We start from the raw sequence: 13146 nt of genomic DNA on the forward strand, positions 1-13146 counted from the left end.
GCTAAAGCTAGGCAGAGTAACACAAGAGTATGGGGCAGTATATAAGTTATAGAGTGATCATTTCTGGGTGTTCAAGAAAAGCTTTGGAAATAATTAATGTCTGAGATAAGTCCTGAAGGGTAAAGAGGAATTTAACAGTGTAATTCCCTAAACTTCTTGATCTCCCTAAGCATTGGTTTTGTGATTGGTACCAGAAAAAAAAAGACTCAAATGATACAGTACCTTCCTTGCAGTTTATGCAAGGGTTTAAATGAAATGATGGCTTATGAGTGGAATCAGTACTGCAAAAGGCAAACATGTTCAGTGGTTTGGAGTTCAGCCTCTAGAGCCACTCAGACCTAGAGTCAGGTCCTGCCTCCACTATTTATTGTAAAATAGGGATAACAGTAATGCCTATCTCTTGGGCTTATTGTGAATGTCAAGTGAGGTAAATGCTATATTGACATATGCCCAACACCTATGTAATTAGTTCAGTAAGCATTATTGGAGTGGTAATGATGGCAAGGGTGTCAGCACTAAAGTGCTTGCTGGTATCACCAGATGCTCAGTGAGTGTCCGTTTTCTCACCTGCTCTGACTTTACCACTAACTGGCTGCCTATGACCTTGCACATATCACTCAGTTTTTCAGGCAATTTATGGAAAAGTACTCTGAAAGGACTAATCAAATGCAAGAGGCTGTTTATTTCTCCTGTGCATTCATTTGTCGTGACACAAGTTTGTGGCACTTTCTGATGTATTGCCTCCTTTGATTCTCATGGACTAGGGAGAGCCGGGATTACTACACCTAATTTACAGGAAAGGACACTGAGCATCAAGAGCTTGAGTGCATTTGTTGTCCAGGACTTTAGGGCAAAGCCAGGTTTCAATCCTTGTTCCTCTTACTCCTAAGTCATGATTGTGTTTCTCCATTTGGCCCTTCTCAGAACAAGTTTTATCCTGGTAGGGATTTCAGGATTTTGATATGCTTCCTGGCTATAAGAGAAATTTAGTAAAATCTTATAAAACTGAAGGACCTTGAGGGTCCCTGTGTTGTCTAGATTTGGTTAAAGAACTTTCTCTTTTATTCTGACATTGAGAGAAAAAAAAAATTTATAAAAATGGAGTCTGAACAGGCTTCCCTGGTGGCACAGTGGTTGAGAGTCCGCCTGCCGATGCAGGGGACACGGGTTCGTGCCCCGGTCCGAGAAGATCCCACATGCCGCAGAGCAGCTGGGCCCGTGAGCCATGGCCGCTGAGCCTGCGCATCCGGAGCCTGTGCTCCGCAACGGGAGAGGCCACAACAGGGAGAGGCCCGCGTACCGCAAAAATAAATAAATAAATAAAAATTGGAGTCTGAGCTATGAAGGTTGGGAAAGTGCTCAATTTATCTGTTTGTGGTACACATGTCTAATGGTGAACTCAAGGACATTGCACTAGACTGTCAGGCCCAGGAGTTCAGGGCCTATGTCTGTGTTTATTTCTAGTAGTGAGCACAGCCCTGGGGGCAGAACAGGAAAAAGCAAAAATCTCCTGGTGGTAAGCATAAAGGAAAGGGCTCTGGTCTAGAAATCAGCCACTGACTCCTGTTGAGACATTGGGCAAGTCACTTGTCTGCTCTGGACCTCAGTTTCTCCATCTGCCCAATGAGGAAATTGGACTGGCTGGCCTCTCTAAGCCCTTCCAGCCCTGATGCTCCCTTCCCAGGCCTCGTTGGGTCAGTCTGCATCCTGCTGTGTAACTGACAGATAAGTCCCTCCCATGGCCCTGCTCAAAGACTGACTCCTCTGAACCCGGACTCCTAATTTCTGTGCAGTGCTCTGTGTTTACTCTGAATGTGCCCTCGACCTTCAACTACTGCCGAAGCTCTGTTCATTCTCTGGGAGTAGACAGGAGGCCTTGCCCCTGAAGGAAAAGAGGAATGGGTAAATATTTCTCATGAATTTCAATTGTATTCCCTAGTGGAATTCTTCACTCCAGAGATACCAGGTTTCCAAATCCATTCTAGCTGATTCAGAAGAATCAGGAAGTGAAAATGAGCTTCAGAAAAAGCGTGACAAAAGCTTATTTTATGAAGGAAGTACAAACAGCACAGGCTCTGGGGTGATGGAAAACAGAAGGAAGGTTCCCAGCGCTGGGGCAGAGAATGTGGGCAAGTGTGGGTGAGTGTGAGGTGGGAGTGCTCTGGGGAATAGGTGCCCCGGTGTGCAAATCTGTGTGCTTATGTGTACACGGGCCACTCTCAGACACACCTTAGTAAAAAGCAGGGCTTGAATTTGCTTTGATGTGCTCATAGAAGAAAAAGTAGGGAAGGGGAGGTATTCATTTATTCAACAAATATTCATTGAATGCCTACCATTTACTAGAGCTTGGGGTATAGCTGTAATCAAGACAGAAATGCCGGTCGGCGGGGTGCTTACATGACACTGGGGGGAACAGACAATAAACACTAAACACAATCCACAGGTTAATTATATAATGAGTAGTAAGGTGATAGGCAAAGTAGTGAAACAGAGCAGGGTAGAGAGGGTCCACATGACGTGGGGTGCATGTTACCACTGAAATATGTTGATCAAGGTGGTCCTTGTTGAAAGGGTGACATTTGAGCAAAGACTTGAAGAAGTTGAGAAAGTCAGCCATGTAGCTTTCTGGGGAAAAGCATCCCAACCAGAAAGAACAGCCAAGACCTTAGTGGGAATGTGCCTGGTGTGTTTGAAGAAGAGCAAGGTTGGCAGTGTGGCTGGAGCAGGAGGGACAGGGATGGGAGATGAAGACAGAGGTACAGGTGGGAGCCCCATCACCAGGGGGCCTGGGAAATAGGGTCCCTGTCTAATGCGCACAGGCAATGGCAGACTTTACAAGCTGCTTTCCCAACCAAGTGTCATTTGACCTCCTGACTCTTAGAGGATAGAATTAAGGTCCACCGAGTATGTTTGTGAAAACTGAGGCTGAACCCAGTGGTGCACTTATCAATGATCAACAACCTGGTCTGGACTGGGGGGTGGGTTGGGAGGGCAGAGAAGAGATACCTCGGTAGCTCTCTATTCACCACTCAGATATTCTAGACATTAGTAAACTCAAGTGCCGAGATAATAGTAAAATGATAGAATAGTTAGGAGATGATGAGTTTTTATATAATTTATTTCTTTTTAATATAATTTATTTAATTGTAAATTTATGAAACAGTTTTTCACGATGGCTATGTTTAACAACAGCATCGCAAAAATCCCTGAAAAGTTGACAACTGGCCCCTGTAAGTTGGTAAGAGCCAGCTCCAGGGCACCAGTGCCTGGGGAGGTTAAAGTGACACATGTGAGTGGCAGGGCGGTAACCAGAAGCCAGGTCTTTTGGTCCCTATTCTAGCTCTCTTGAAAATTTTCCAAGATTTGAGGATGTGCATTCGGGCTGGGGAGGGCAGGGTCCTGGGCAGTGACGGAGGGACATACTGGCTTGCACATTCCTGGAAAGTGCCTGGAGACGCTGGCCTGTGGCGGGTCCCTTCTCTCCGCTCAGCACTTACTTAATCACTGCTTTCACCCCAGTGCTGACTGTGACCGACCTGGAGCCAGGCTGCCTCTGCAGGAGAAGAACACAACAAGGCTTTGTTTTTGCCTGTCCCCAGGCTATTTTCCTGTCCTGAACCTTCTGGGGCTCAGCTTCCCGGTCCCAGAGGGTATTTGCATGTGAATGGGTCTGGCTCTGAAGTCACAGAAGGGGTGGATGGGGAGTTTAAGCCATTCACGGGCCAATGAGAGTAAAGCCCTTCCTGGCCCCCCTTCCCAACCATGATTCCCAGACGCTCCCACCCACGCCCCCCCAGCCCTGCCGCACTGAGATGCCAGGCGCCTCCAGTTTCCCACCTGCGGGATGCTTGCTTCCCAAGCTCGCGGCCACCCCTCCCCAACCAGCTCTTTCTTCCCGTGCTCTGCTGCCTAGAGACCGTCTCCTTTTCTGCCCGGAGCCCTCCTAGCGACTGGGCAATCCTCCTGGTAGCAGAGGGATTCGGGGACTCTAACACCTGCCAGCTGGGTCTCAGGTCCTCACACTGTTAATGGCGTCTAGCATTTGCATGTACACGATACATACCTTCCTAGGGGCTTACCCAGCTCTGTTAGGAGGTTTTTACTCCGACTAACAAATGTATAAGAACACTTTGCTGGGACTATCAGTATATCTGGGCCCTGATGGTAGCTCTGCCATTATCTGGCCGTGTGACTTTCAATCAGTTACTTCACTTCTCTGAGCCTCAGTTTCCCCATCTAAGAGAGGAAAATGATAGGTAGCCTTTAATGTCCTTTCTATCTCAGACCTTCTATGGTCTTGTAATTCCAGTTACTGAACAAGGCTGGAAGTCAGAACATCTGGATTTTTATCTCAGGTCAGCTACTCCTAGGCTATGTGACCTTGGAAATTCATGTCACCCCTCTGGTCGGGGAATCACAATGTCTACCTGAAGTGCAATCATTACAAGACAGCCGTCAGAAACAAAGAAGGTGAAAACACCTTGTCAACTGGAAATTCCACATGGGGGGGGAGTGGGAATTATTACTATTACTACCACTACTACTACAATTATTATTATTATTGTTATTATTATCATCATTATTATTTTATGGCCAAACGACTTGATCCAGGACTGAAGCAACAACCTGCAGCCCCTCACAAATGTGGCCAACTTGAGTCTTAACCCCACCATCTGTGCTGGTTTTACTTACATGGCTTTCAAGAGCTTCTGAAATGCAATACACACACACACACACACACACACACACACACACACACACACACACGTCTCCTTTTTTTTCTAGACCCAGGTTCTTGTCTGGCATCTGGTACCTTTACTTTGCTCCTTCTCATGATATTTAACTGCAGTTTGGGCACCTGGGTAAAGTAGCAGTTTGAGCTGTTAACCCCTGGCCCAGTCCCTGGAGGGTGACAGACTTGCGGTGAAGGCGACCACAGGAGCACAGAGCACTCACTTGTGAGTCAGGGGTCCTGGGCCCAGGGCTGTCACTGAATCATTGGCCTAAATTCACACACCTAGAGAAATCCTTTGAAACACAGGAAAGTAAAGGGATTCCTGGACTTGCTATTATTCTCTTGTGGATGGAAGCTTTCAGAGATCCCTTAAATTACTCTGGTCCTCTCTTATAAAATTAGGATAATATCTTTTCCATGTCACCCACCTCCCAGGACTGATAGGAGGCTTGTAAAGTTCAGAGAGCCAAAGGGACCTAAGATGCCACCTGCCAAATGAGGAGGCCAGGTTGCAAGGTCTCCCTGGGTTCCCTGCCTGCCCCATCAGCCTGGGACCTGGGGGGACTCATAAAAAGAGATGTCTGTGCTGATGACCCCAGTGAGACTAGGAATGAAAGAGTGGAACCAGGAAACAAGAGAGTATCTAGGGACGGTTTCAGTCTCTTAATTCTTCTTCGAATATGTGAAATTACCCATGCCCCACTTAGCTGGGAGTCCAGAAAGGTCTCACCTCAGTTGGCTGAATCTCAGTGGTCCTGTTTTTCTCACTGATTTACTGAGTGCTGACTATATTTCAGGTAACTTTCTAAATATTTTACATATATTAACTCATGTCATGTTCACAAAGTCCTATGATTTATAAATACTATTATTTTCACTATTTTACAAATGAGAAAAACCTATATACAGAGTGTATTCAATTCCTAGGGCTGCCGTTGATTGCCATTAACCTGGTGGTTTATAACAGCACCTGCTTCTGTCACAGTTCTGGAGGCCAGAAGTCTGAAATCAAGGTGTTGGTGGGGCCATGCTTCCTCTGAAGGCTCTAGGGAAGGATCCTTCCTTGCCTCTTCTAGCTGCCTGGTGGTTGTTTGCCAGTCCTTGGCATTCCTGGCTACGGCCACATATCTCCAATCTCTGCCTCTGTCTTCACACTTTCCTCTGTGTATGTCTCTGTGTCCAAGTTTCCCATTTCTTATAAGGACACCAGTCATTGGGTTAGGGTCCACCCTAATCCAGTATGAGGTCATCTTAACATAATTTCATAGGCAAAGAACTATTTCCATATAAAATCAAGTCCAAGAGTTAGGACTTGAACATATCTTTTAGGGAATACAATTTAACCTAAAACATAGAGAATTTAAATAATTTTCCTAACATATACTAATTGGTGAAGACTCATGTGCAACTTATATAAAGATGAGGTCCCACATGATCCAGTCTCAGTAAGGGGTTACATCCAAAAAAGCAGAAAACTTACACAATTGAAAGCAATTCACAATTTGACTCACTCTCTTGAGAACCAAAAAAGGGCAGAGATGTTCTTATCACAAACATTCTTAAATGTTCAATCCTCCATGCCCCCTCTCTCCCTCTCCTCTTCTTTCCCCTAAAGTCTTCGGGAATTTCACACCAAGGATCTCTTCTATCTCCCCTCATACCTCCACTTACACCCCATCCTCTGGGTCCCTCTTGGACTCGACAATCACAAAAACTGTTCCCTAACATGAGACCCTCCCTGCCATATGTGAATTTTAGTTGTTCCGAGTTTCTTGATTGTTTTCTCAGAATTCTATTTTTCACTGTATTGTTTGTGTGGAATTAAAGCAAAAATTTTCACCTCTTTTTCAGCTTTGTTGGGACCCAAGGGCTAGAAAAAAATGAGAGAAGGAAGTGAAATAGTGATGAGGGGGTCTCCATACATGACCACGAGGAAGGGAAGACTCAGGTGGTTATAAGAGATGGAGAGACTGGAAACCAACCCTGAACTTCCAGGCTGGTTCAGCTGCCCCACCTGTGTGCTCCCTTTGTTGGTTGACCTGAACCAACTGATTTTATGCCATTGGGTAGAAGCTAGAGGGAAGTAGCTGTGGGCCCAAATTTCTTTTTAAAATACTTTTAAAATAGAAAAACAGGAAAAAGAAAAATTACCTATCATTTCACTAGCCATTGTTGTTTGCTCTAATTCCTTCCACTTTTTATTTTCAATGTATGCTTTCAACATAGTTATAATTACATTGAATATACAATTTGTCCTGCTTTTTCACTTAGTATAACCTACTAAGAATGTTTCCAGATCACTGAAAATTCTCCATTAATGCAATAATTAATAGCTGCTTAACTAACCTAATGCTAATGCAACAGTTCCCCTAGAATTGGGTATTTACATTGTTTCCAGTTTTCTATTACTATATATAACTGCTAGAAACATCATTGTTCATAAGTTTTTTCCAAAATTGGAATATCTTCCCCTCAATTATATTGCCAGTTATGGGGCCAGGGAAGAACTTTCTAAGCCAAAGATAATCCAAAATGGCCTCATCTATCTTGGAAGGTAGTGAGTTTTTCATCTCTGCAACTGATCATGAAAAGCTGATGTGAATTTTTCAAGGGTGTGGTAGAAAAATAAGAGGTTAAATGAGGTAAATTTCAGGGCCCTAAGACGGCATGAGACTGTAAGTCTCAAAATTTCAGTTCACGAAGGTCAGTGTCTCTCTTTGTCCCAGATTACTTCCTTACTCCCTATAATATGTCTAGTGCTGTGTAACAAACCACTCCAAAATTTAGTAGCCAAAACAATATCCATTTTATTTGCTCTTGATTCTGTGGTCAGAAGTTTAGGCTAGACTTGGCAGGATGCTCCTTTTGCTGGATTTGCCTGAGGTCATTTCTGTGGCTCCAGGCTGTATCAGTCAGAGTTCAGTCAGAAAAGCAGAGCCTCTGTGAGTATTATGAGATAAAAGCTATTTATGGGCATTAGAACTCATGTAATTATAGGAGAGGCTAGGAAAGTAAAGATCCCAGCTTCTCCTAGACAGACAGTTGGAGGACCACAGACAGTTCACTTATCCATTTTCGTGAAGCCCTGGCATGGGTGGAAATATTGGTATCTTCAGAGAAAGCTGAGAATTCAAGCCTATTGAAGAAGCCAAAGTTGGGTCATGAAGGGGGAGCTCATGGAGAGAAGTCTATGAGAAGCTGTTGTCTCTGAGCAGCTACTATGCCTGTGGGGACACCTGCAAGCCTCTGGTGGGCCTGGGCCACTCGTAGTCATCAGAGCCAGAAGCAGGAAAGAAGAGCTGTATGCAGAGAGGAGGAGAGTGAAGACAATTAGAACCTATTGGCACATCTACATCTGTCCATCTCTGTATCTGATCATAAAACAACCTCCAGAGAGTGAGGACTATTGCCTTCCAAACCCACACAAGTTCCTGTTTTGGCCAACAGTAACCTGGAACTAGAGAGAAGGAAATTCTGGGGAACATGGTTCTGAGGTTAACTAAATTGACAGCAGGACAATTCAGCACACTCCCTGAATGCCTAAATTAAATCTGAAAAGCTCTTCAAGGGCCCAGAGAAGATGTCAGTGGGGCTCCAGGATGAAGCTTGGGAACATGGACTAGCAAAGCTCTCAGGCATTTGGGCTTATAGGACAGCCTCTTTTTTTTTAAATTGAGGTATAGTTGATGTACAATATCATATAAGTTACAGGTGTACAGCACAGTGATTCACAATTTTTAAAAGTTAAAATCCATTTATAGTTATTGTAAAATATTGGCTATATTCCCTGTGCTGTACATATATCCTTGTAGCTTATTTATTTATACATAATAGTTTGTACCTTTTAACCCCCTACTCCTTTGTTGCCCACCCCCACCCCGGTAACCACTAGTTTGTTCTCTGTATCTGTGAGTCTGTTTCTTTTCTGTTATATTCACTAGTTCATATTATTTTTTAGATTCCATATATAAGTGATATCATATAGTAGAGGACAGCATTTTTTGTTTGCCTCCTGTCTTAAAGGAGCATGAGCATTATCGACTAGGGAATCAGGATGCTGCATTGTGAACCTGAAGCCACCACTCACTAGATCATGACCTTGCTTGATTCATTTAAATCATCTGGGCTTCAAGTTTCTCATTGGGTGGCTGTCAGTGTATTTGTTAAGCTCTGGTGAGATAACCTTATGGACATGTGGAAAGCAGCCATAGCTGTCCTCCCACAGAAATTTGACCAAGTTTTCTGCTGCTCTGCCTTATCTTTGCCTAGGAGGCTTGTGCTGTTTCTACTAAGGTAGAAAATTCATAGAAAACAGGCTCTGGCTTCTTTTCCTTAGATCTCTCTCCCCTGTTCCCTGTCCTCAATAGAACTCCTTTCCTACATCAATAGAACCCCTTTCCTAGGTGGTGGTGGGAAGGGAGGGGCAGTTGAGACTCCTAATGCCCCTGGGACTTCGCTATTCCCTCTGCCTGGATGTCCTCCCCTCTGCCCCCCAAACCCTCCACCTACTGTTTCTACCTGCCTAAATTCTACTCACCTTTCAGTCCCCAGATCAAAGAACATTCTCTTCTTCTGTGTTCTCTGATTCCTCTCAGCTGGATGCAATATTTTCCCATCTTATAAGCGCAGGGGCTTCCTAGCTTTCATTGCAATAACTACAATCTGGTGATCCCCTAACACATACACATTTGAGTACTTATTCTCCTACTAAATTTTACATTCCCAGAGGCAGGGGGACTTCCTTATTAAGCACGTGCAACAAATAAGTAATTTTTGACATCCTTCACATTATAATGCAGACAGAACTTGCTATATAAATATTTGCTGGGTTGAGTTGAGAGAAAGCAAATTGAGGACATGCATCCATGTGTTGGTGCCCTAAATCACAATAGTCTGAAAGGACATGGGTGCCCATAAGAAGTAGAAAAATGAAGAGTCTGTGATCCCCAGCCAGATGGTTCTCTAATATTACAAATTTTGTGTTTTCATTTGATAAGGTATTTCCCTCCATCATGTTAATACGGTGACCCTAGAAATGGGATAGTCTGAACAGAAGCCAGAGCTCAATCCTCCATCTGTACTCAGAAGTCAATGCTTTTTGTAGATTTTTACAATCATAGCAAGGGCTGAAGATATTAAGTAGGGCCAGTGACCCCTTCTATTTAGGTTATGGCCAGAGATGTCACTGAGCCACATCCTCTCTGGGAGACAGTCCATGCACCCAAGATAAAGTTTCAAGAGGCCCTTGATCTAGAAAAGTTGTTTGGCAAAGTGCCTATGTCTTTTGCCTTGCACTCTCTGGGTTGGTGGGTTCCTTTCTCCGGGGTCAAAACAGTTCCAAAAACAAAACAAGTATCAGGGAATCATGATAATCTCTCTACTCTTGAGCAAGTCACTGCCCCTCTCTGGACCTCAGTTTCCTCTAGAAGGATGGGGATCGAAACAGCTCTTAAGGGTCCCTTCTTCCACGCTCTGATATTCCAGGACTCTATTCGGAGCTGCAGGCTGAATTCCCAGGGCCCTGGGGCCTCTTCTTCCCTGCTTCTAAAAGTATATCTGGCTCAGATTTCCCCATGGGTCTCAGCTGGGGCGTGCTTACCTGTCCTCTGGAATAGTGAGGCCCTGCAGGTGATGATCGTTTACCTGCCATCATAAACGGTCCTTAAGCCTGGAAGTTACAAGGAGGGAGGTTGTTTATCACAGACTTTCATTAGGTCTCTCCCTAATCCAAATTATCTCTGGCTGATTTCACTTGAAAGTGTCCATGCTACAGGTACTATGGAACCCCAGAGACCTTGGGAATACCGAATTAGGAAGGAGGCTGCTGTGCCTCCAAGTGTTAATGCTCAAGGCATGACTCTTCATTAGTAATTGATTCTGTATCACATGGTTATAGACCACAAACAAGTTCAAGTTCATCAAGTTCCTCAGCAGGAAGCAATCTGTGTGCTGAAATTCCTGCTCACCATCCTCTAGTTGGTTTATTCAATGTATGGATATGATGACTTGTTAGAATACTAGTATGTCAGGACTGGAAGAGAGTGTAGAGCTCAGCAAGTTGAAACCCCTAGTTTACCAGGTGGATAACTACAGGAGTCAGCCACATAACAGTTTATGGTGGAGTCAGGAATACTCAGGACCTCTAAATGCCAGGTCCATACACTCCAAAGCAGAGGTCACCAAGATACTGCATTCCAGCTCATGCAGTTACTCATAGAAGAAGCCTTCTCCCAGGCCCTCACTCTAAATCTATTTTGTTTTATTTTTATTAAGTTCTAACGATAGCAGCTTAACTAGTTTCTATTTTACAACATATTTCAGCTAATAAACTGATTTTAAAACAGCGAATAAAACATAAAGAAGACGTAAGAATTGCGAAGGCATAATAGTCTGGGGACCTTCAAAGCAGGGCAAGCAACATTACATAACTCAATATCCCTAAGATAGTTGATGTTCATAACAATGTCCCTGGATCACCAAGAAGGATTAGCATGTTTTACCTGAGAAAGCAGGGATTTGAATAAAGCACTTTAAAAAGCATTATACCCCGCTACCCCGGAAAAAATTTTTTTAGTCATAGCTAGGTAAAAACTTCAGCTACCTGGAAAACTCAGATCAGCAAAACAGCTGTGATGTTCAAGGAAGTGACATTTCAGCTGTGTGCAGATAGGCACATTCTATAGCAATAAGGCTGGTGTGAGTTGGGCTAGTATCTGCAGAGAAGAGGAAAAAATAGCAAAGCTATGATCTCATTTTCTGTTTACACTTCAGTTCCCAAAGTTAGTGATTAATTGTCCTTGTGTTTTGTTGCCAGGGCAAATTGTTTTTCTTTAAAACTCCCACTTATTTTAAATAAATAAATCATTAGTTTCAAAACAGAAGTGTCAAATGTTAAGATACTTCTGACATACTAAACTAATGAACAAAACAATGAATTCATTAGAAGCTACTAGAGATAGGCAGCCTTTGAGAACTTTCTTTAATGACTTTGAAAGGCAGCAGAAATCATTCTTGGTCAGAGATTTTTCTCATGCATCTTGGTTAAAATACCAATCTAGAGGTTGCAAACAGAAACACTACCTTAAAAGGATCGCGGTAGGTGTAAATGATAGAGTGGTAGGTAGGCCAAGTATTAGTAGTCAAATAAATATACCAACCAGCTACAACACTGTGCTTCCCAAACCAAACACACAAATTCTGCTTTAGGCAATCAGTTTAGAATCTCTCCTTGGGTCTCTGAATTTACCCAGGGCCTCAGACTCTTGCAAAGTAGAGAATTCTTTAGCAAATAGGCAATATTTGCATCTGAGTCTTAACACAAATGCACCTGTTTCTGGGTGACTCCAGTAGTTTCTGTATTATTAAGACTACCTATTAAATACAGTTCTGATTACGTCTTCCCTTTACTCACAGAATTGAGTCACTTGTTATTATGTCATTCAAGGTCAACTGTAATCTAGTTTCAACTTATTCCTCCAAATATATCTCCTCCTACAATCCCCACAGACTCCCTGGCATCTCATTGTTCTCAGAATAGGTCTTGCACTTTTAGTTCTTAATGACAAATATTTATTGGGTAACTGCTATGTTCTAGGTCCTGCACCATGCACTGAAGATACATCTATGAAGAAAAGAACCTGAAAAAGAATAGATGCCTACATATGTATAACTGAATCACTTCGTTGTACACCTGAAAAGAACACATTATTAAGCAACTATACTTCAATAAAAATAATAAAAAGCATATGCAATTTTTTTAAAACTTCCACTTCTGATACAGATATTGTATCATTTTATAAATAAAACTCAGATATATCAATAAGTAATTAAGTAATTAATTAATCAATTAAGAATTAATTAATTAAAGTCTCACTCTCTTGCAGCATACGTTCTAACGGGGATCCTTCACCTCCTTCTGAGTGCATCCTCAGTGACACACTTGTCACACTGTATGATAGCTCTGTCTCTGTTTTTCTCCCCCTGAACACCGCCTCCCGGTGACAGCTCTGCATCTTACTCATCTCCCATCATCCCCACCCCACGCTTTGCTCTGTTGCAGGCATACACTGAATGTTCAATGAATGACTTATATTGTGTATAAACTTTCTTTTCCTGGAAATGTAAGTTCCTGTTGCGTATAGAATCTGTGAGATTATCTAGCTCTTATTTATTTATTCTATTATCCAATGTTAAAATTTATTTATTTTAACATTGAGCTATTTTTAACAAATAAGCCATTTTGTTGTCAACAGGAATGACAAATGCCAAGCTACTTCTGATGGACCTAAACAAAACGAGTGAAACAGTGGCTGGACGGCCACATTGACTTAACCTGTAATGTGTCTTTCCTCAAATCCCAGAATCCCTAAACCCCTTTCTCTGGCTTTCCCAGGCTGCCTGGTCTACTTGTG

The 13146-nt window shown here is 43.0% G+C and overlaps 1 protein-coding gene across 1 annotated transcript in view; it reads left to right on the forward strand.

Moving 5' to 3' along the window:
* The window catches only part of LOC111172796 (MBL associated serine protease 1), a 45270-nt gene that overhangs the window by 5901 nt on the left and 26223 nt on the right, over positions 1-13146 (forward strand). The window lies entirely within an intron of this gene.

This window comes from Delphinapterus leucas, chromosome 4, assembly GCF_059928025.1.
Source record: "Delphinapterus leucas isolate spDelLeu-1000000601 "Yukka" chromosome 4, BTC_Dleu_Yukka2, whole genome shotgun sequence".
Lineage (NCBI taxonomy): Eukaryota > Metazoa > Chordata > Mammalia > Artiodactyla > Monodontidae > Delphinapterus > Delphinapterus leucas.